Genomic DNA, 21,008 nt, shown 5'->3' with positions numbered 1-21,008 from the left:
CTGTAAACCAAATTTATAAGTTGGTCCTCTGCTCTTCCAGAGGACCTGGGTTCCTTCCTCAGAACCCACATGGCAGCTCACACCTGTATTTTTTTATTATTATTTATTTATTTTTATTCTTTTTTTAATTAAAATTTCCACCTGCTCCCCGTTTCCCATTTCCCTCCCCCTCCTCCCACATATTGCCCCCTCCCCCCACTCCCCTCCCCCTATCCCCACTCCTTCTCCTCCCCCCCACTCCATTCCCCCTCCCTCTCGATACTGAAGAGCAGTCCAAATTCCCTGCCCTGCGGGAAGACCAAGGTCCTCCCACTTCTATCTAGGTCCAGGAAGGTGAGCGTCCAAACAGGCTAAGCTCCCACAAAGCCAGTTCATGTATTAGGATCGAAACCTAGTGCCATTGTCCTTGGCTTCTCATCAGCCTTCATTGTCCGCCATGTTCAGTCACACCTGTATTTAACTCTAGTTCCAGGGGATCTAACATCCTCTTCTGCCTCCTCAGGCACCAGACACACACCTGATATCGACACATACGCCAGCAAAACACTTAAAAATTAAAAAAAAAAATGAAAACAAAAAAGACCTAAGATAGCCAGGCATGGTAGTCCCCACCTTTTGTCTCAGCACTTGGCAGCTAAGGCAGGAGGAGCTCAGAGCTCTGGTCCAGCCTGGTCTACATAGCAACTCCAGGCCTGCCAGGGCTACGTGGTGAGACCTTGTCTCAAGACAAAACAAATATGAAAACACAACAGCACAGAACTGAGACGGCTGAAAGGAGACTATCAGTCTGTGAGAAACGAAAAAGAAGACAAGGGTGTTTACAAGCCTGGGAGATACACTCGCAACACTCACGAGTATGAGGAGGCTGCATACGCAAGCGTTCAATCTCATACACACCTGCATTCAATCTCCAGAAGCTGCGTTAAAAAGCCAGGTGTTGGGCTGGAGAGATGGCTCAGTGGTTAAGAGCACTGGCTACTCTTCCAGAGGTCCTGAGTTCAATTCCCAGCAACCACATGGTGGCTCACAACCATCTGTAATGAGATATGGCGCCTTCCTCTGGCATGCGAGCATACATGGAGGCAGAATGTTGTATACATAAATAAATCTTTTTTTCTTTTTTTTTAATTTTTATTTATTTATTAAAGATTTCTGCCTTCTCCCCGCCACCACCTCCCATTTCCCTCCCCCTCCCAAACAAATAAATCTTTAAAAAAAAATAAAAAGCCAGGTGTTGAGTTTGGTGGCAATGGCGCACACCTTTAAACCCAGCACTCGGGAGGCAGAGGCAGGGGCATCTACAAAAAGACAGCTAGGACTGCTACACAGAGAAATCCTGTCTCAGAAAAACCAAAGCCAAAAAACAAAACAAAACAAACACCCAGATGTTGGTGGCATGAGCTTGTAACCCTAGCACTGGCCTAAAGCAGAATTAGGAGACCAGCTAGGCTAGCCTATTTGATAAGTTCCAGCACAGTGAGAAAGACCCTGTCTCCAAAAGCAAGCATGGCAGCATCTGACAAATGACACACAAGGTTGTCATCTGACCTCCATGGGTATGTGCACACACATGTACACATGCACACACATACATGCACATAAAATAAAAAGAGAGAAACCAAGGAGAAGAGGCATTGCCTATATAACATCCATGACCATTATGGTCATTAAAAGCCACATGGTAGGGCTGGAGAGATGGCTCAGAGGTTAAGAGCATTGCCTGCTCTTCCAAAGTCGTGAGTTCAATTCCTAGCAACCACATGGTGGCTCACAACCATCTGTAATGGGGTCTGGTGCCCTCTTCTTGCCATCAGGCATACACACAGACAGAATGTTGTATATAATAATAATAATAATAATAATAATAATAATAATAATAATAATAAAGGCCTATTGTTATTGGAACAGAATAGTTAGCCAGGCATCACTGGACGACTTTGCGAGCAAAGGTACAAATACAGGCTTGCACTTACTCATGAATCACACCAAGATACCAGTTGGGTGTATGTGTCAGCTCCTTGTGAGCTGAGTTAACATGAGTCATATCTAACACAAGCAGGAGGCTGCTCAGAAGTCAACACGGCAAAGGGCATGGGTGTTCACATGGGCCTGGCATACAAGCCGATGAGATAATCCTACCCACCACAAGCAGGAAGTGCCAGGACTCAAGGAGCCATCGCTTCCGAGTTGTTCTTTCTCTCTGGTCTTCATATTTGCAGTTCAAACCTTCCACCTAGACCCATTCTTTCCTCCAAAGGATGAGCCCACCCCAGGCCTCCCCCAAAGCCAGCCCCTCCTCTCCACAGACATTCAGACCTCTGCCTATTGCTCTGTATCCCACCAATCTTCTATCTAAATGTAGAGTCTCCTCTCTAAATCTCAAAGCTGAATGTGTCCCACTTCCACCAGCCCCTCACTAGCCAAACTCCCTAGCTGGGGTGCAGCTCAGTGCAGGCTCCTGCTGGGCCTGGCTCCAGCCCCTAGCAGGCCATAATGATGCTACAGGTGCCTAAACCCAAGGCCAGTTTAGGCTTCTGCCTGTACCCTCATCTTCAACTGTATAGAAAGTCTTAGGTCAGCCTGGGCTACACGTCTCAAAACAAACAAACAAACAACAACTGGAGGATGAGGCAGGGGAATAACCGGACCTTCACTGTCATCAATGGCCAGAGCGAGTTTAGGGGAACAGAACGGGAGGTCACTTCTACACAGCCTGTCAGGTGTCTGTGAAGGGGTTTCAAAGTCACTGATGGAGGTCACTCTCATTTGGAAAACGCCGCTTCAAGTCAGTAACTGAGGAGGCTGGAGAGATAGCTCAGCGGTTAAGAACACTGACTGCTCTTCCAGAGGACCCAGGTTCAATTCCCAGTATCCACACAGCAGCTCACAACTGTCTGTAACTCCAGGATCCAACACCCTCACATAGACAATAATAAAACAACAATAAAATAAAAATAAATTAGAAGAAATCAGTAACTGGGATTAAAGGCGTGCACCACCACCACCCGGCGTTGTAGTGATATTTTATTTGTGTTTTTAATAAATAAAGCTTGCCTGAAGATGAGAGTGCAGAGCTAGGCCACAAGAGGCCAGGGAGTGGTGGCTCACGGTGGCCACCCTGGGCTACATCTGTTTAAAAGAGAAACAGAGTTCATGCAAAGGTGACTTTAATCCCAGCACCAGGGAGGTGGAGACAGGCGTGCCATGGCTGGGTGGAGAGAGGAAGAGAAGGCAGGAGGAGACAGGAGCTCAGTGCAGTCTGCAGTCACCCTGAGGGCAGGATCGCCCTTTTGTTTGAGCCTTGATAGGGTTAAGAACTCTCTAGTGGCTTGGCTGCTTTGCTTTTCTGATCTTCAGCCTGAACCCCAATATCTGTCTCTGGGTTTTTATTATTTGTGCTACAGTAACTGAGGGTCGGTGTGGCAGATACAGTAATTGCAGTACTTGGGAAGTAGAGGAAGGAGTTGAAGGTCAGCCTGAGTAACACAGTGAGGTCTGGGCCAGCCTGAGCTACAAGAAAGTCTATCTCAAATAAACAAACAAAGCCGGGCGGTGGTGGCGTAAACGCCTTTAATCCCAGCACTCGGGAGGCAGAGGCAGGCGGATCTCTGGGAGTTCGAGGCCAGCCTGGTCTACAAGAGCTAGTTCCGGGACAGGCACCAAAGCTACAGAGAAACCCTGTAAAAAAAAAAAAAATACAATGACAAATATTAATAATGACTTTTCTGTATCCACCTGACATTTACATATACTCTACAGCCTACGGCAACAATCTGTTACACCTGCCCCCTTACGCAACTGCACAGCCTCTGGTCCTTATACAGCTGTTAACAGCTGCAGAAGTGAGACTATTGGAAAAGGGATACTTTGTTTCGGCTTGTACGAAGTGTGAGTGTGTGTGTATATTTTTTTCCTGGTTACAACATATTGACAACTCTCCAGTTATCTGAGTGTTATATTAGATTAAACCCTGAGGTTAACAGCAATTTTTTTTTTTTTTTTTTGGTTTTTAGAGACAGGGTTTCTCTGTGGTTTTGGTTCCTGTCCTGGAACTAGCTCTTGTAGACCAGGCTGGTCTCGAACTCACAGAGATTCACCTGCCTCTGCCTCCCAAGTGCTGGGATTAAAGGTGTGCGCCACCACTGCCCGGCTTAACAGCAATTTTTTAAAGATTATTTTTATGTGTAGTATGGGTATTTCCCTGCATGTATGTCTTGCGTTGTGTGCATGCCTGGTTCCTGTGGTGGCCAGGAGAGGAAGTTAGATGTACTAGGACTGGAGTTGCAGGTGGTTATGAGCCGCTATGTATTGCTAGGGACTGAAGCTGGATCCTTTGGAAGAGCAGTCAGGACTTTCCACCCCTGGGCCATCTCTCCAGCTCCTTAACAATAAGTTTTTAAAAATTAAAATAATAATAATAATAAAGACAAAAAGAAGGACTCTAACTCAGCATAATTTCACCATGGCATAAATTCTTCTCCCCTTAAAAGTAAAAACCACACACAAAGCCAACCAGAGAGCATCTTCTGAGGTTGCTAGCTTGCCAAGATATCACAAATGTGGGCAAACAATCTTTTGCTCACATACTTAGAAGCAATATTCAAAAACCTCAAAACCTCCTTCCTGCCACTTCAGAAAGGAAGCCCCCCTGGGCGGGTGCGGCCAAGGCTTCTCTGCTGTGGTGACGAAAGATCTACTGTCATTACGCTGCCCCATCACCACAAACAAGTGAGAGAAACGGGGAAGAAATGAGAGCAGCCTAAGTGAACCGCAATAGCGAAGTTTGTGGCCAGTTCTGGATACCTGTGATGGATGGACTGACGAACGGATGAATGGACAGATGACAGATGGATGTGGTCTCGGGGAGGGGGACAGCTCCACAGACAGGAAGCGCGCCTGCTTAACACCACCAGCTCTCCACACCACTCATCTTCAGCACCGTCATTTGTACCACCTGCTCTGCGCAACGTCCTTACAAATGTTCTGATAAAAAACAACAGGAAAACAATATACGGGACTTGAAGGAGGCTCCCAGTGTGATGCTCTGGGTACCAGGGGAGAGGGAGGCATTCTGTGCAGGCAGGCAGGTGGCGGGAAACAGCTTAAAGTTGGGTTTTTCTTCCTCCTCTTTTTTTCTTTTCTTTTAAAGAATTATTTTATGATGTGTACAATGTTCTGCCTGCCTGCATGCCTGCAGGCCAAAAGAGGGCACCAGATCTCATCTGGGATGGTTGTGAGTCACCATGTAGTTGCGGGGATTGAACTCAGGGCCTCTGGCAGGGCAGCCACCTCAGCTCTTAACGGCTGAGCCAATTCTCCGGATCCCTTTTTTTGGTTTTGGGACAGGGTTTCTCTGTATAGCTCTGGCTATCCTGGAACTCACTTTGTAGACCAGGCTGAAAATTTTGCTTATTTTATCTTATGTGTATGACTGTTTTGACTACATGTATATATGAGCACCACATTCATGCCTAGTCCTCTCAGAGGTCAGTAGAGGGAGCTGGATTCCCTGGAACTGGAGTTATGAATGGTTCTGAGCCACCAAGTGGGTGCTAAGATCCAAACTCAAGTCTTCAGATACTCTTAATCGTTGAGCCATCCCTCCAGTCCCAAGGGTGCGTTTAAAAGATGGCAATAGGAAAGGAAGGGAGCATGTCGGCTAGAGGCCCCTGGGAGGGGAGGCGGACCCTAAAAGAGGAGGAACTATGCCGAGTGCTGGGTGGAGAGAGGATGGGGTGCTGGCAGGCAGTTTGGGTGGTGAGAGGATTGGGGTGCTGGCAGGTAGTCTGGCTGGCGAGAGGATTGGGGTACTGGCAGGCAGTCTAGGTGGTGAGAGGATTGGGGTGCTGGCAGGCAGCTGGGTGGAGAGAGGATTGGGGTGCTGGCAGGCAGTCTGGGTAGAGAGAGGATTGGGGTGCTAGCAGGCAGTCTGGGGAATCTCTGAGCTGCAAACGTGGGTCTACACTCCTTGCACTCATGATAATGTGGAACCTTGTGAGTCAAGAGACTGCGACAGGTGGTTATGAAAAAATCCAGCAGAGGCTGGGGAAATGGAAAGTACTTGCTTTGCAAGCCTGGGGACCTGGGTTCAGATCTACAGTACACATGTAAAAACAACCAGGTCTCGGCACAGGCCTGTAAACCCGGTTCTGGGGAGGTAGAGACAGAAAGATACCTAGCCAGCTAGGCTAGCCAAATCAATGAGTTCCATGTTCAATGTGGGATCTTGTCTCAAAAATAAAGTTCAGCCTGGAGAGATGGCTTTAGCAGTTAACAGTCTGTTGCTCTTGTGTGTAGGGGGTGTGGTTGTGTACGTCTTTAATTCCAGCTCTTAGGATGAAAAGGCAGGCAGATTTTTGTGAGTTCAAGTCCAGCCTGATCTACAGTGAGTTCTGGGGCTATCCAGAGCACCATAGTGAGACAAATAAATACACAGATAGTGTAATGCTCTTGCAGAGGACCTGAGCTCTGTCCCCACCGTGCACACTGAGTGGCTCACATCTGTAACAACAGCTTCAAAACATCCACTGCCTCCATCTCCCTGGGCACCTGCACACACCCGCACACAAGTGAATCATCCCCCAACACATTACACATACTTAAAATAAAAAAATAAAGTGAAGAAGGCCAGCAAGGTGGCTCCATAGGTAAAGACGCCCGCTACAAGCCGGGCGGTGGTGGTGTACGCCTTTAATCCCAGCACTCGGGAGGCAGAGGTAGGCAGATCTCTGTGAGTTCGAGACCAGCCTGGTCTACAAGAGCTAGTTCCAGGACAGGCTCCAAAACCACAGAGAAACCCTGTCTCGAAACTCCCCCCCCTCCAAAAAAAAACAACTAAAGAAAGACGCCCGCTACACACACCTGCAGCTTGAGTCTGGCCCCTTGAGCCCAAGTAAAGGTGGCAGGAGACAACATACCAAAGTTGCTCTCTGACCTCCACATGTCCCCCAACACATAAAATAAGATATAAATAAACTGGGTTGGGCAAGATAGCTCACCCAGTAAAAGATGCTTGTCCCAAGCCTAGGGACCTGAGTTCAATCCCCAGGACCCACACGTGAGAAAACTGACTCCGATACGTTTTCCCGAGTTCCCTCCACACATGTGCCATTTGACATGTAGGAACACACATAAGTAAATATCTGTGGAATTTGTCCTTCAAAAAGGTCAAGAGCAAATGAGAAAGACCTATGCCGACCTCTGGTCACCACATGCACACAAGAGCACACAAAGAGTAGGGGACAAGGCCACCATCTTAGAGCAGAGAAGAGGCAGATCCTGAGTGTAGAAGGGGACAGGAAAATACTGTGCCCAGTGGCACTCCACAGTGGCACACCAGGCTCTCTGGGCCTGCCCGCCTTTCTAGCTGTGGGGTTGGGGACTAAGCCTTATTCTCAAGCCTCTAAGTTCCCTCTCTCTTTTTAAGACTTATTTTTTATCTTACAAGCGTTTGTCCTGCACGTATGTATGTGTACTATTGTTCATGTTTGGTACTGGAGGAGGCCAGAAGAGGGTGTCAGATCCCCTGGGACTGGAGTTACAGAGGTTGTGAGCCATCATGTAGGTGAAGGGAATCAAACCCGGGTCCTCTGTGAAAGACCCTACAGACCCCCTCCTCAGAACCCGCAGCTAGCAGGCTCCCGGGAGAATGTCCTGTTTGCTTGAAAGATTCTCAGGATCAGCAGCTAGCCTGCTCTCGTGAGAGGAAAACAGGATATCTATAAGATAGGACATCTACAAAGCAGGATGACTGCAAAGTAGGATATATATAAGATAAGAGCAGGATGTCTGCTGCCAGACATCCATGCTGGGGGAGGAAAAACCATTTATGCCCCCCGCCTCATTCCGATAACCACGCTCTGCTTCTGTAAAACTTGCTTTTGCTGCCCTCTTTGCTATAAAAAGACCTCCTCCCAGTCTGCAAGCGCGCAAGTCCTCCGAAAGACTTTGCCGCCCGCAGGTACCTGTGTCTACCTAATTAACCTCTTGCAGTTTGCATCCGACCCGTGGTCTCGGCCTGGTCTTTGGGTCAGGGGGTCTCCACCTGAGGGAAGGTCCCTACCGGGGTCTTTCACTCTGCAAGAGCAGCCAGTGTTCTCACTCACCCAGCCAGCCCTCGTTCTCTCCCTTTCTTTTTAAAATTATTTATTTTTAGATGAAGCTAGAGTCTCAAGATATAGCCCAGGCTGGGCTTGAACTTGTGGGAATCCTTCTGCTTCCACCTTCCAGGTGCTGGGATCACAAGTTTGCATAATCACACACAACGAATTTGACCTCTTCTCACTCAAGCACGCTAGCCTCCGTAGTGGAAGTCAAAGCAGTGGCGTGTCTCTGCAGGGGACTGTGCAGAAGCGCCCGGGGACTGAGTAAAATGCCTCTTGGACCATCCCATTTCTGTCACCTTACTACTTTGCCCACCGAGCAATCCTTTGGTTATGCGGTTCAGTTTTAAAACTTGTGTTTGAGTCAGCAGACACAGAGGTTGGGGAAGTTTGTGTCTACTATAAATTCACAGGTTGGCCTGTGAATTTGGAGCACCAGTCATTCTTAAGTGGCCTCCATTTCATTTCCACTGCCTTCTGTTTGGCGGGGTCGTCTATCCAGGGATCCAGGGCAGCAGTCTTTCCCAGGCACTACCCTGCTCCAACCCCTTCTCTTTCCCTTCCTGAACACAGATGCCAGGAGCTCCTGCTGAAAACCCTGTCAGCTCTCCAGAGCCCCCAGGAAGCCTGCAGGATTCTTGGCGCCAGCTCAGCCCCTCCTCTTTTGTGACATTCATTTCCTCCTGCACCTCCCCTGCCTGCCCTCCCCTCACTCCTCTTTCCTTTGCGTGTCCAAACAACTTCCTCTTCCTTGATAACACACACTGCCTCGCGTGACTCATAATTAGTCATGTTTATCCCCGGGCTGTGAGCCTCTGAGAGACCAGACTTGGTCTATTTTTATACCTCCCCATCTCCCCAGGGACAGACATGGCATCTTGCTTGGGTACGCTAAGCGGCCATTTATTGAGTCTATGTTGTGCCAAGGCACCTGGCTGGTGCTGGAGGTAGCAGATACTTAACATGTCCCTGACAAAAGGGACATCAAAGTGCTCTCTTGTCTTAGGATGTTCAGGCGAGATGCCTTCTTCAGCCCGAGCGTGTGGAGCTGAGAACGCAAGCAGGCTCATGGTGGCAGCCTAGAGGAAGCAATGCCTGGATTATTTCAATGTTCCTGTTTCACCCCTCCCCCAAAAAACTGAGGCGTAGGGTCCACAAGATGGCTCAGCGACAGAGTTGCTTGCTAGCAGGCCTGTAGACCTGAATTTGATCCCCAGAACCCACAGGGAAGTAGTACGACAGACAAGCAGTCTTCAGACTTCCACATAACTGCTGTGGAATGGCTACCCATACACACACAGAAAATAAATAATGTTTTTAATTGAGGCATCCCAATTAACACGGTTCTTTTCTTTTCCTCCTCATAACTGTTTTTCTCCCTCCTTGTATAACTGCTTAAAAAAAAAATGGGCTGGAGAGATGGCCCAGTGGTTAAGAGCACTGGCTGTTTTTCCAGGTCTTGAGTTCAATTCCCAGCAACCACATGGTGACTCACAACCATCTACAATGAGATCTGGTGCCCTCCTCTGGTCTGCAGGCACACATGCAGACAGAACACCGTATACATAATAAAATAAATCTTTAAAAACATAAACAAACAAACAACTCTGTAGCTCAGGCTGGTCTCAAACTCTTAATTCCCCTGCCTCAGCCTCTAAAACACTGGAGTTCCAAGCGTGAACCACAACACATGACTAGATTGTGGGGTGGGGTGGAAAAGGCAATGCCAATTGTCACTCCTCCTCAGGCGCCAATCCACCATGGGTGTGTTTGTGTGTGTGTACATGAGAACGTGTGTGTTCGTAGATACACACGATCAGATTGTGTCTGGAAGTATTCAGACATGTGTGTAGAGGCCAGAGGACAGCCACCCCCACCTTGTCGTTTGAGATGTGATTTCCCACAGGCCAGGACTCACCAGGTAGGCTAGGCTGGCCAGTCAGCAAGGTCTAGGCATCCGCTACCCCTGCCTCCCCAGCACTGGGATTTTAAGTGTGGACTACCATGACAAGCCCCACCCCCTCTTCTTTTCTTTTTTTTTTTTTTTTTTTTTTTGGTTTTTCGAGACAGGGTTTCTCTGTAGCTTTGGAGCCTGTCCTGGAACTCCCTTTGTAGACCAGGCTGGCCTCGAACTCACAGAGATCCGCCTGCCTCTGCCTCCCGAGTGCTGGGATTAAAGACGTGCGCCACCAACGCCCGGCTCCCCTCTTCTTTTCTATAACTCGAACTCAGATCTTCATGTTTGCACAGCACGTAAGCCCTCCCACTCCAACAGACACGTACAAATAAATCAACGTAATACAGATTTTAAAACAAAGAGAAACGATTTAAAGATGGCTGGCTGTTCTTGGTTGTCAACTTGACCACATCTGGAACCAACTAAAACCCAAATAAATGGATGGGCATACCTGGGAAGGATTTTTTTCTTAATTCAATCATTTGAAGCAGGAAGACTCACTTTAATCCAGATCTCCTGAGGGGAGAAGATCCACCTTTAACTTGGACCACACCGTCTGCTGGAAGCCTACATAAGGACAGGGAAGAAGGAAGCTCTGCTCTCTGCCCGCTTGCTCTCGCCTTGCTAGCACGTCCATCCCTTCCCTGGCAATAGAGCCTACTTCTTCAAGATTCTGGAAGATACTGAAGACAGCTGGGACACCCGGCCTGGTGCACTGAACAATTACTGGATTCCTGGACCTTCCATTCATAGGCAGCTGTTGATGGATTGGCTGGACCTCAGCCTGTAAGCTGTTCTAGCAAACACTGTTACACACACACACACACACACACACACACACACACACACACACACACTTATTCTATAGGTTTGGTTACTCTAGCGAGCCCTGACCAACACAGAAGTACTGGCATTATAAGCAGAAAACAAGCACCCATCCTTGACGATATTTGGTCTTGCCTCTTTTTCGCTTACACGCTTACTCACAGTGTGCGCATGTGTGTGCCTGCAGGTGCTGTAACTTCTGGGAATGAGTTCTAGCTTTTACCTCTTACCATGTGGCTCTAGGAACTGAACTATGTCATCAAGCTTGACAGCAAAAGCTCCCTTACCCACTGAGTCATCTCACGAGCCATGTTTCTGGCTCTTGTTAAGCAAAGATTTGTTTATTTTAATTTTACATATATTGATGCATTGCCTACATGTATGTCTGTGTGAGGGGGTCAGATCGCATCGCTTGGAACGAGTTTACAGGTAGTTGTGAGCTGCCATGTGGGTGCTGGGAATCAAACCTGGGTCCTCTGGAAGAGCAGTCAGTGCTCTTAACTGCTGAGCCATCTCTCCAGCCCTGCAGAAGAAGATCTGTATACACTATACCTACACCTTGCATAGCCTGTGCAATAAACTAACACGGCCTCAAATCAATGCTAACTCCTCATGTTCTAAAAAAGCAGCAAAGAGGGGGCTGGAGAGATGGCTCAGCGGTTAAGAGCATTGCCTGCTCTGCATAAGGTCCTGAGTTCAATTCCCAGCAACCACATGGTGGCTCACAGCCATCTGTAATGAGGTCTGGTGCCCTCTTCTGGCCTTCAGGCATACACAGACACGGAATATTGTATACATAATAAATAAATAAATATTAAAAAAAAAAAAAAGAAAAAAAAAAGCAGCAAAGAATATGCTATGACAGGCTCACTTTAATCCTAGTGCGTGGGGGGCCAAGTCAGAAGGCTAACAAGATGGAGGACAACCCGTGTCACACAGAGAGAACCTGTCTCAAACACAAACGAACTGTAACAGAAACGGGGTGGGCGAGACATAGGTCAGACAGTAAAGGGCTCGGGACACAAGCGCAAGGACCTCGGTTTGACTCCCAGCACCCACATAAAAAGCCAAGTATGGGGCTGGAGAGATGGCTCAGTGGTTAAGAGCATTGCCTGCTCTTTCAAAGGTCCTGAGTTCAATTCCCAGCAACCTCATGGTGGCTCACAACCATCTGTAATGAGGTCTGGTGCCCTCTTCTGGCCTGCAGGCATACACACAGACAGAACATTGTATACATAATAATAATAATAATAATAATAATAATAATAATAATAATAATAATAAAAAGCCAAGTATGAACGCACATGCTCACCATTGCTGCACTGACAGGGCTGAAGGGCCCTCGGGCTCTCTGGAAGATGAGTTAATCAGCCTCTGGTCCTAGTGAGATTGTCTCTGAGAATACGGTAGGGCCTGGGAGATGGCTCAGTAAGCAAAAGTTAGTCAAGCAAGTGGGACCGAGTTTGATCTCCAGAATCCGTGTAAAAGGCCCAGTGTGGGGGGGCTGGAGTGATGGCTCAGTGGTTAAGAGCACTCACTGCTCTTCCAGAGGGCCTGGGTTCAATTCCCAGCACCCACATGGCAGCTCACAACTGTCTGAAAATGCAGTTCCACGAGATTTGACACCTTCACACCAATGCACATAAAATAAAGATAAATAAATCAAAAAAAAAAAAAAAGCTCAGTGTGGAGGCAAACACCTCTAACCCTAGAACTCCTACAGAAAAGGCGGGAGGCAGAGGCAGGAGAACTACCAAGCTCAGCCCCCGGTCAGCTATCCTGCAGTGCTCAGCAACAGAAACAAGAGACCCCACCTCAACAAGGTGGGAGACAGAACCGACTCCTGAAAGTTGCCCTCTGACCTCTGCGTAGGTGCCCCCACCACAGTAAATACTGAAAGGAAGGAAAGAAGAGAGGGAGAGAGGGTGGGGGCAGGGAGGAAAAGGCCTGGAGAGACGGCTCGGCTCTTGCAGAAGACGCGAGTTCAGTTCCCAGCCCTATGTCAACTCCCTGGAACTCTAGCTCCTCCCGGGGATCTGATCAGGTCTGTGTGCACTGCACCTGCTCCCACAAGCAGGGGCACAATTACACATCATTAAAACATAAAAATAAAGCCTGGGGGGGGATAAATAAAAACAAGGCAGACAGTACTGAGGAATTCACCTGATACTGATCTCTGGCCTGCACACACATACACACACAAAAGGACATGGCGGGGCATGGCCACCGTCTCAAGCTCCCAACAGAAAGCCAGGAAAGCCATGCAGTGCCTTTTGGCTCCCAAGGAATCAGACTTTTGTCACAGATCATCTGTTGTCCTTGATGTCACCTCCCCTCAAAACTCCCACCCTCACTACAGCCTTTGTTTCATGGTTGTTCTTTGTCACCTGAGGAAATTAATTCATGACAAAGGGGAGGGAAAACAGCAAGCCATGTTCACACACAGACACTAGTGGAATGCTCACACTGCAGACTCCTAGAAAAGAGAAGCACATGCCTGTTGCATCCCTCCCTTCTTTCCTTTCCCCTTCTTTCTTTTGGTCCCAGGGGCTTGAACTAAGTGCCTGAAAGATCAGGTCTACTATTAAGCCTTAGACAAACTTTTTTTCATATGATAACCTATACAAAGAAACACAGCTGGGCTGTGGTGGCACGCACCTTTAATCCCAGCGTTCAGGAGGCAGAGGCAGGCAGATCTCTATGAGTTCAACTTAGAATGCATTCCAGGACAGCTAGGGCTACACAGAGAAACCTTGTCTCGAAAAAACAAACAAACAAAAAGAACGATTTATTTTATTTTATGTGCATGTGTGTTTGCTATGTATTTGTTTTTGCAACATGTTTGCCTGTGTCCTTGAAAGCCAGGAGTTGGAATTACAGCTGTGAACCACCATGTGGGTGCTGGAAATTGAACCCAGGTCTGCTTAGTGGGCATGTCAGCCTGCCTGTAATTCTAGATCTCAAAATTGGTGTCAGGAATCCCTAGAGCAAGCTGATTAACCAGGCCAGCCCTTTCTGAGAGACCCTGCCTCAAAGAATAAAGTGGAGAGCTATCCCAAAAGACTTCTGATGCCAACTTCCAAATACAGATGCATACACATATGCAACCACACCAATACAAATGTGCATACACGCAAGCATGTGTATCACATACATATAGACATGGGGAAATGATAACTACATGCAGACAATGGCTTCACTACTGACGCACACCAGTAAGAAGGCAGAACACAGACAGTCTCTCCAGAAATGAGATGCATGACAGGTCACGTAGGAGGCAAGTGTCTTGTCACGTGGGGAAGGTAAGTCATGCTGTCCCCTGTAGAGGGACATAGGAGCATGCATGTCCAACATGAACCTGCTGGCTCTCTCAAAATCTCTGCCTCCTGATTCACAGCTTCAATCATGATCCTCACAGACTCAACTCCCCTAGTGGAAGCTTCCCATTATCACTGTGTGGGGTCTAGTCCCCTCGAGCTCTCCCATCATTCCCTCAGCTCCTGGGATAGTCTCTGAACTGACATCTGTTTGCTCTGGCTCAACCCTGAACTGGGCTGCCTGGGGCTTCCAGCCTGACCCTGTGTTAGGGTGCGAAGGGGGAGATAATGGAGCTTTTATTATTCAGCTGAAATCCTCCAGGGGCTCCAGCACTTTGAGCATGAAGTGCAAAGTGTCCCCTGTGATTTCTAAGACCTAGGGTGGTGGGACTCTGCCCACCTGCAAACCTTACTCCAACCTCCACATTGGGCCTGGGGACTTAGAATCCTGAGGGGCGCTGCAGCGTTGCTGGTGTGAAGGACACACCTGGAACCCTGGGATGAGGAGATCACAGCCAGCCTGTGCTACACAGCAAATTTGAAGCCAGCCTGGGCTACATGAGAGCTTGTCTCAAAAAAAAAATCACTGATGGATGGGTAGTGCATTTCCATAGTAGAACACTTGTCTGTCATGTACAGGACCCTGGCTTTTGTCCCTAGCAACACTTATATGCTCAGGCCTCGCTCCAAAAGATCCAGGGTTAATGTCCCCAGGGAAAGACCTGGCATCATGATGTCATAAGTCACCACGTGACACCGCAGGGTTGAGAATCCTGCTATGGACAGATACGGGTTCCCTGCACTTGCTGTCTGTCGCTAGGAACACTAACGCTGTCCACTTCTGGCCATGAAACCAGACTTCCTGACCTCTCTTGTCCACTGCTATGTTCTCAGCACCCAGCACTGGAATGAGATATTTGCCACCAGCGAAGAGGCAGAGGAGTAGACGACTCTGTTCCTCCTCTCACCCAGTAACCCCTCACCCCACACTGACTCCAGTCTTAGCCACATGCTAGCAGGAGGCCTGCCTCGTGCTCCCCTATGCCTGCATGCCTAGCAGGGTGGCCAGTACAGTGAGCAATGAGTTAAAAAGTGCAGCAGGATACTTGGAGGTATACAGACGGATGTGGAGAGGTGGCCAAGGAGGATGACAGTGTGGTTAGGGGCAATGGTGGGAAACAAAGCTGGGGAGGCACACGGCCGACAGCTTATGAAAGGCCTTGTGGCCACACAAGGAGGCTGGACACTGAACAATCAGCCAGCGGAGGTCTAAGGAGAGAGACTCGATCAGCTTGCATTAGCATAGATGACTGCGGGCACTTAGGGCACCATAGGGAAGACCAGAGGGAGCAAAGGCACCAGAAGGGGAGGGGGAGCCAGAACAGAGAGGTAGAGAGACAGAACCTGACGGGGCCAGAGATAAGATGCACGCGTCTGCAGTTGGAGCCACGAAAGAGGGACGCGCTGCGGATGACTCTGATGTCCTGTCTGTGGTGGCAGCACAAGCAGACGTGGCATTGGGATTAGACAGGCAATGCTGACCGCTTGGGTGCAGGAGCCAGACTGACTTGATTCAAATCTTAGTACTTGAAAAGGGCTTAAGTCCCTGGAAAAAGTAAGCTTGCCAAATGGGAAGGCAAGACAGACAAGAAGAGGTGCAGAACACAGAGTGGAATTCTGTATTCCGCTGCAGATGTCTACAGGAAGGGAGAGGAAGTCTGCGAAGGAGACAGATCAGGGATGTGCAAGGGGCCGAAGCGAGAGCAGCAGTCACAGAATGCTTCATGTCACACAGAGCTACGGGCTCCAGCGAGGAGGCTCGGCGGCTAGAGGCACTGCCGTATATCCCTAAATCTACAAAAAGTCGGACATGGTAGTTTGCATGGCAAGGTTAGACAGAAGGTGGAGACAGGAAAATTGCCCTGGAAGCTCATGGGCTCCTTAGTGTGTCTGAAACACAGTCCCCGAAATGGGGGGAGCTGGTGACATGGCGGTGAGCAAAGGCACTTGCAATCAAGTCTGATAACTTGAGTTTGATCTCTGAAATCCACACGGTAGAAGTAAAGGACTGATTCCCACAAGTCCCTCTGACCTCCATAGGTGCTTACATACATACAACACACACACACACACACACACACAATGTAAAACCGGTTAAAAAACTCGACAAATGAAAATGGGAGCTGGAGAGATGGCTCAGCGGTTAAGAGCGCTTACTGCTCTTGCACAGAACCTGAGTTCAGTTCCTAGAACCCACACTGGGATCTGACACTCTCTGGCCTTGGAGGATGCCCACACACACGGCACATGCACACACATGGCACACATGCACACACACACATCCAGACATAAAAAAAAAAAAAAAAAAAAAGAAGCTGGGGCTGGAGAGATGGCTCAGAGGTTAAGAGCATTGCCTGCTCTTCCAAAGGTCCTGAGTTCAATTCCCAGCAACTCACAACCATCTGTAATGAGGTCTGGTGCCCTCTTCTGGCCTGCAGGCATACACACAGACAGAATATTGTTTACATAATAAATAAATAAAGCTGGGTGGTGGTGGTGTACGCCTTTAATCCCAGCACTTAGAAAGTGGTGGCAGGCCGGGCGATGGTGGCGCACGCCTTTAATCCCAGCACTCGGGAGGCAGAGGCAGGCGGATCTCTGTGAGTTCGAGACCAGCCTGGTCTGCAGAGCTAGTTCCAGGACAGGCTCCAAAGCCACAGAGAAACCCTGTCTCGAAAAAACCAAAAAAAAAAAAAAAAAAAAAAAAAAAAGAAAGTGGTGGCAGGTGGGTCCCTGAGTTCCAGGCCAGCACGGTCTACAGAGCAAGTTCCAGGACAGTGAAGACTACACAGAGAAACCTTTTTTACAAAAAAAAACAAAATATAAATAAAGCAAAAACAAATATAAATAGGGCTGGAGAGATGGCTCAGAGGTTAAGAGCACAGGCTGCTCTTGCAGAGGACCCGGGTTAGATTCCTAACACCCATACGGTGTCTCTCCACAACCATCTAAAACTCCAAGAGATCCAATAGCCTCTTCTTGCCTCCATGGCCATCAGGACACACACGGTACACAGATAGATGCATGCAGGTAAATTCATACATAATAATAATAATAATAAACAAGGTGGAAAGAGAGAACCTGCTTTCAAAAGTTGCCCTTTGACCCCTGTATTCAAACACACACACACACACACACACACACACTTTCTCACTCTTTATTTTAAAAAAGGACAAAGAAAGCAACAGGCTTGTGGGCATAGTGGCTCTTGCCTATGCCTGCAGAGCTTGGGCTACAGTGGCGGAGCACTGGCCTAGCAGATGCAAAGCCCTGGGTTCAAACCCTAGTCCCCTCCAAAACCAACCAAACAGGAAGTCCAGGAACCCCACTCTGGGCTGGCAAGATGGCCCAGCATTAAGAGTACCAGTGGGCCAGTGATGTCGCATGCCTTTAATACCAGCATTCAGGAGGCAGAGGCAGCCAGATCTCTGTGAGTTCAAGGCCAGCCTGGTCTACAGAGAGAGTTCCAGGGCAGGCTCCAAAGCTACAGAGAAACCCTGTCTCGGAAAAAACAAAACAAAACAAACCAACAACAAAAAAACATGCATGTTTCCACTTACAGACTACATAATTCTATATGACAAGTAAATCAGGATTTTGTGAATGAACAGAGATTTGTTCAAATTGTTTGCCAGGCAGTGATGTTGCATGCCTTTAATCCCAGCACTCGGGAGGATGAGGCAGGTGGATCTCTGTGAGTTCGAGGCCAGCCTGGTCTAAAGTGCTAGCTCCTGTCTCAAAAAAACAAAACCAAAAACAAACAAACAAACAAAAGAAAAACCAAACCAAAACAAGAGCACCAGCGAGCAGAGGATGGGGTGTTTGTTTATTTTAGAAACAGGGTTTCTGTGTGTAACCCTGGCTGTCTTAGACTAGCTCTGTAGACCAGTCTGGCTTTGAACTCACAGAGACCTGCCTGCCTCTGCCTCCCAAGTGCTGGGATCAAGGTGTGCTCCATGACCGCCCAGCAAGGACCCTTGGTTTTATTCCCTGCACCCACATAACAGTTCACAACTGTCTGAAACTCCACTTTCTCAGGGGATCTGACACCCTCTTCTGGCCAATACAGGCACTGCACATATGTAGTAGCTACAGAAATGTAGGCAAAACACTCATACACATAAAATAATTTTTAAAATTAAAACAAAACCTTTTCGTAGCCAAGAGGCATCCTTTCTCCTTCCACAGCGAATCTTTGCACCTGTGTTTGGCTCCACACCCTCCAGCCTTCAAGGATGACCCTTAGATCACATGGCCATGTCTCTTCTGTCTTCTACTGAAGTTTTCTCTCCACTGAAGCCTTCCCACTGGCCTCCACCCACACAATCAAAACAGAACAAAGCCCTTCACCGGCTTCTGTCCCCCCCACTTTCTTCCCCAGTCAGAGAGATGCCAGCTGACACAATTCCTTTTTAAGTCTGTATGGTAATTTCCCAGGCTTTTGGCTCCCGACTGTGTATCTCTCTAATATTTCCTTTATGTGTGCGCCTGCACAAACACACACACACACACACACGTGTAGGCAGGAGGGCATCAGATCCCCTGGAACTGGAGACAAAGGTGGCTGTGAGCCAGCTGTCATGGGCACTGGGAGCTGAACTCAGGGCCTCTGGAAGAGCAGCAAACACTCTTACCGCTGAGCCATCTCTCCAGCCCCATAGAGTGAGTATCTTTAAAACTTTGGCAGTCGTGGGGTCTCCCTGGCTCAGTGCTGGGCATAGTTCTTGTGTTTTTCTTTGCAATGTATGTGTCAACTGTGTGACAGTAGAGGACAGAGGACAAATCTATGGGTGTGTCTCCTTCTACCATTGCCTGGGTTCTGAGATCAACTCAGTTGTCATCGCTTGCTTGGCAAACCCTTTCTCCACCCTAGCACAGTCAGTTCTGATAAGCAGGCACTAGATAAGGGAAGAGAGCGGCGTCTGCCGAAGACACAATGGGAAAACTTCCTCAGTGTAATAGTGTTGAGGGGGTGGAAAGAGCTAGGAGAAAAAGCAGAAGGAGCGGCTGTCAGGCCTCCCGATAAGTATGGAGCCTTTTAAGGACAGGACATACCCTCACAGCTGTCCTTCACTGTCCCTGTGCCAGAAAAGTCAGCATTAGAAGTGGGGAAACTGGCCTCCCCTCCAATAAGAGAGGAACAGATCTCTTCAGCGAACACTTCACAAGCCATGCACGCGAATAGCTTGCTCGCTGACAGATGAGCAGGCGATTATCCCCTCTGGCAACAGACCATTAGAAAGCAGGATTCAGGTGCACCTTGGTGCATCTGGCTTCTGCCCTAGGCGCAGCACCCCTGATAAACCCCACTGCACAGCAGGCAGTCGCATTCCTGTGCTGTCCAGGCCCGCACCAAGGGTCCTTTCACTCAGTGTTTCACCGTTTGCTTATTTCCCAAAGCATATACTACAAAACATGAGATTTTCTTTTTCTTCTTTAAAACACAGGATCTTGCTATGTAGCCCAGGCTAGCAGTAATTCTTGATCCTACTGCTTCTGCTTCTGGAATGCTGAGGTTACAAGCATGAACCACCAAGCCTGGTATATGATTTACTTTTTAAGGCATTAAAAGATCAAATAGGAACGGGAGAGATGGCTCAGTGGTTATAGTACACGCTGCTCTTACAGGGACCTGGGTTCAATTCCCAGCACCCACACAGTGGCTCAGTAACTCCACCCTCTCCCGGTGGGTACTGCACTTACATGGTGCATATAGATGCAGGCCAAACACTCGTGCACATAAGAAGAAAGAAAAGAGATCTATAAAACAAAAAAGTAAACCCAACATAGAGAACCATAAAATATCCAAACCGCTGTTAAATATAGGCTAAGGCTGGGCAGACAAGCTTGCTGAACTGGTGAAATATTTTCCTAAAGCCTGAGCCTGCATGAAGGTAGAAAGAACCAATTCCTGAAAGCTGCCCTCTGACCTCCACACCCGCGGTGAGGTGTGTATAGGTGTGTTCCACCCCCTCGTAAATAAAGAAAAGTTAAAGTCCACCAGGTAGTGGACTTTAATCCCAGCACTCAGGAAGCAGAGGCAGGTGGATCTCTGTGGGCTTGAGGCCAGCCTGGGCTACAGAGCGAGTTCCAAGGACAGAAAGGGCTTCTACAGTCTCCAATCACTTTGGAAGACGTGGGCAAGATTCGGCAGCCTCCCCCTGAGAGGTGCAGAGCTAAGGCTGTGACCTCTGCTACTGTTTCTGTCCTCCTGCACACTGCCCCTCCTTCCAACAGGGCGGCCACTTACCTCTGTGGAGCTGGATTCTGTCAGGAACACACTCTCAATCTTCTGCCCTCACACATTAGAACGAGGAGCAACATGGTCTGGCAATGCAAGCATTTAGCAGCCTTCCTATGGCTTTTAACTCAGAAACCAGACACATAGCTTGACAACTGCCTTGGCCACTTACTCCAGCCCAAGGATAGAAAACCTCACCCCAGTGCTCCAAGGCAACCTCAAGTCGATCTCTTTCAGGCCTCACACCAGTCTTTACTAACTGTCCCCGAAACACCGAGTCAGTTGCACGACCCTCCATCTCTGTCCTTTCTGCTTAAACGTTAAGCTAAACCACAGGCAATTTCCGTCACCTTCCGTCAGGTCAGACAGCAGAAAGACGACCCTGAAGGCTGAGGACACCGACTCCTATTTGTGTAAAGTTCACACTTCGAACCACTAACAGACCCACCATAGCTGACAGCCCCAACTCCCACCAGCTTTCTTAATTAGAACGGGACAGGCTCCGA

The 21,008-nt window shown here is 48.4% G+C and overlaps 1 protein-coding gene across 1 annotated transcript in view; it reads right to left on the bottom strand.

Annotated features, from left to right (window-relative positions):
• Positions 1-20,623, bottom strand: part of Bicral (BICRA like chromatin remodeling complex associated protein) — a 98,517-nt gene extending 77,894 nt beyond the window's left edge. The window contains exon 1 of the mRNA XM_057794546.1: positions 20,512-20,623. The gene's annotated coding sequence lies outside the window, so the exon portion shown is untranslated. The remainder of the gene's footprint in view (positions 1-20,511) is intronic.
• Between the last annotated feature and the right edge of the window lie 385 nt (positions 20,624-21,008).

Source organism: Chionomys nivalis, chromosome 19 (assembly GCF_950005125.1).
Source record: "Chionomys nivalis chromosome 19, mChiNiv1.1, whole genome shotgun sequence".
NCBI lineage: Eukaryota > Metazoa > Chordata > Mammalia > Rodentia > Cricetidae > Chionomys > Chionomys nivalis.
This window is presented reverse-complemented; position numbering and strand designations above follow the sequence as displayed.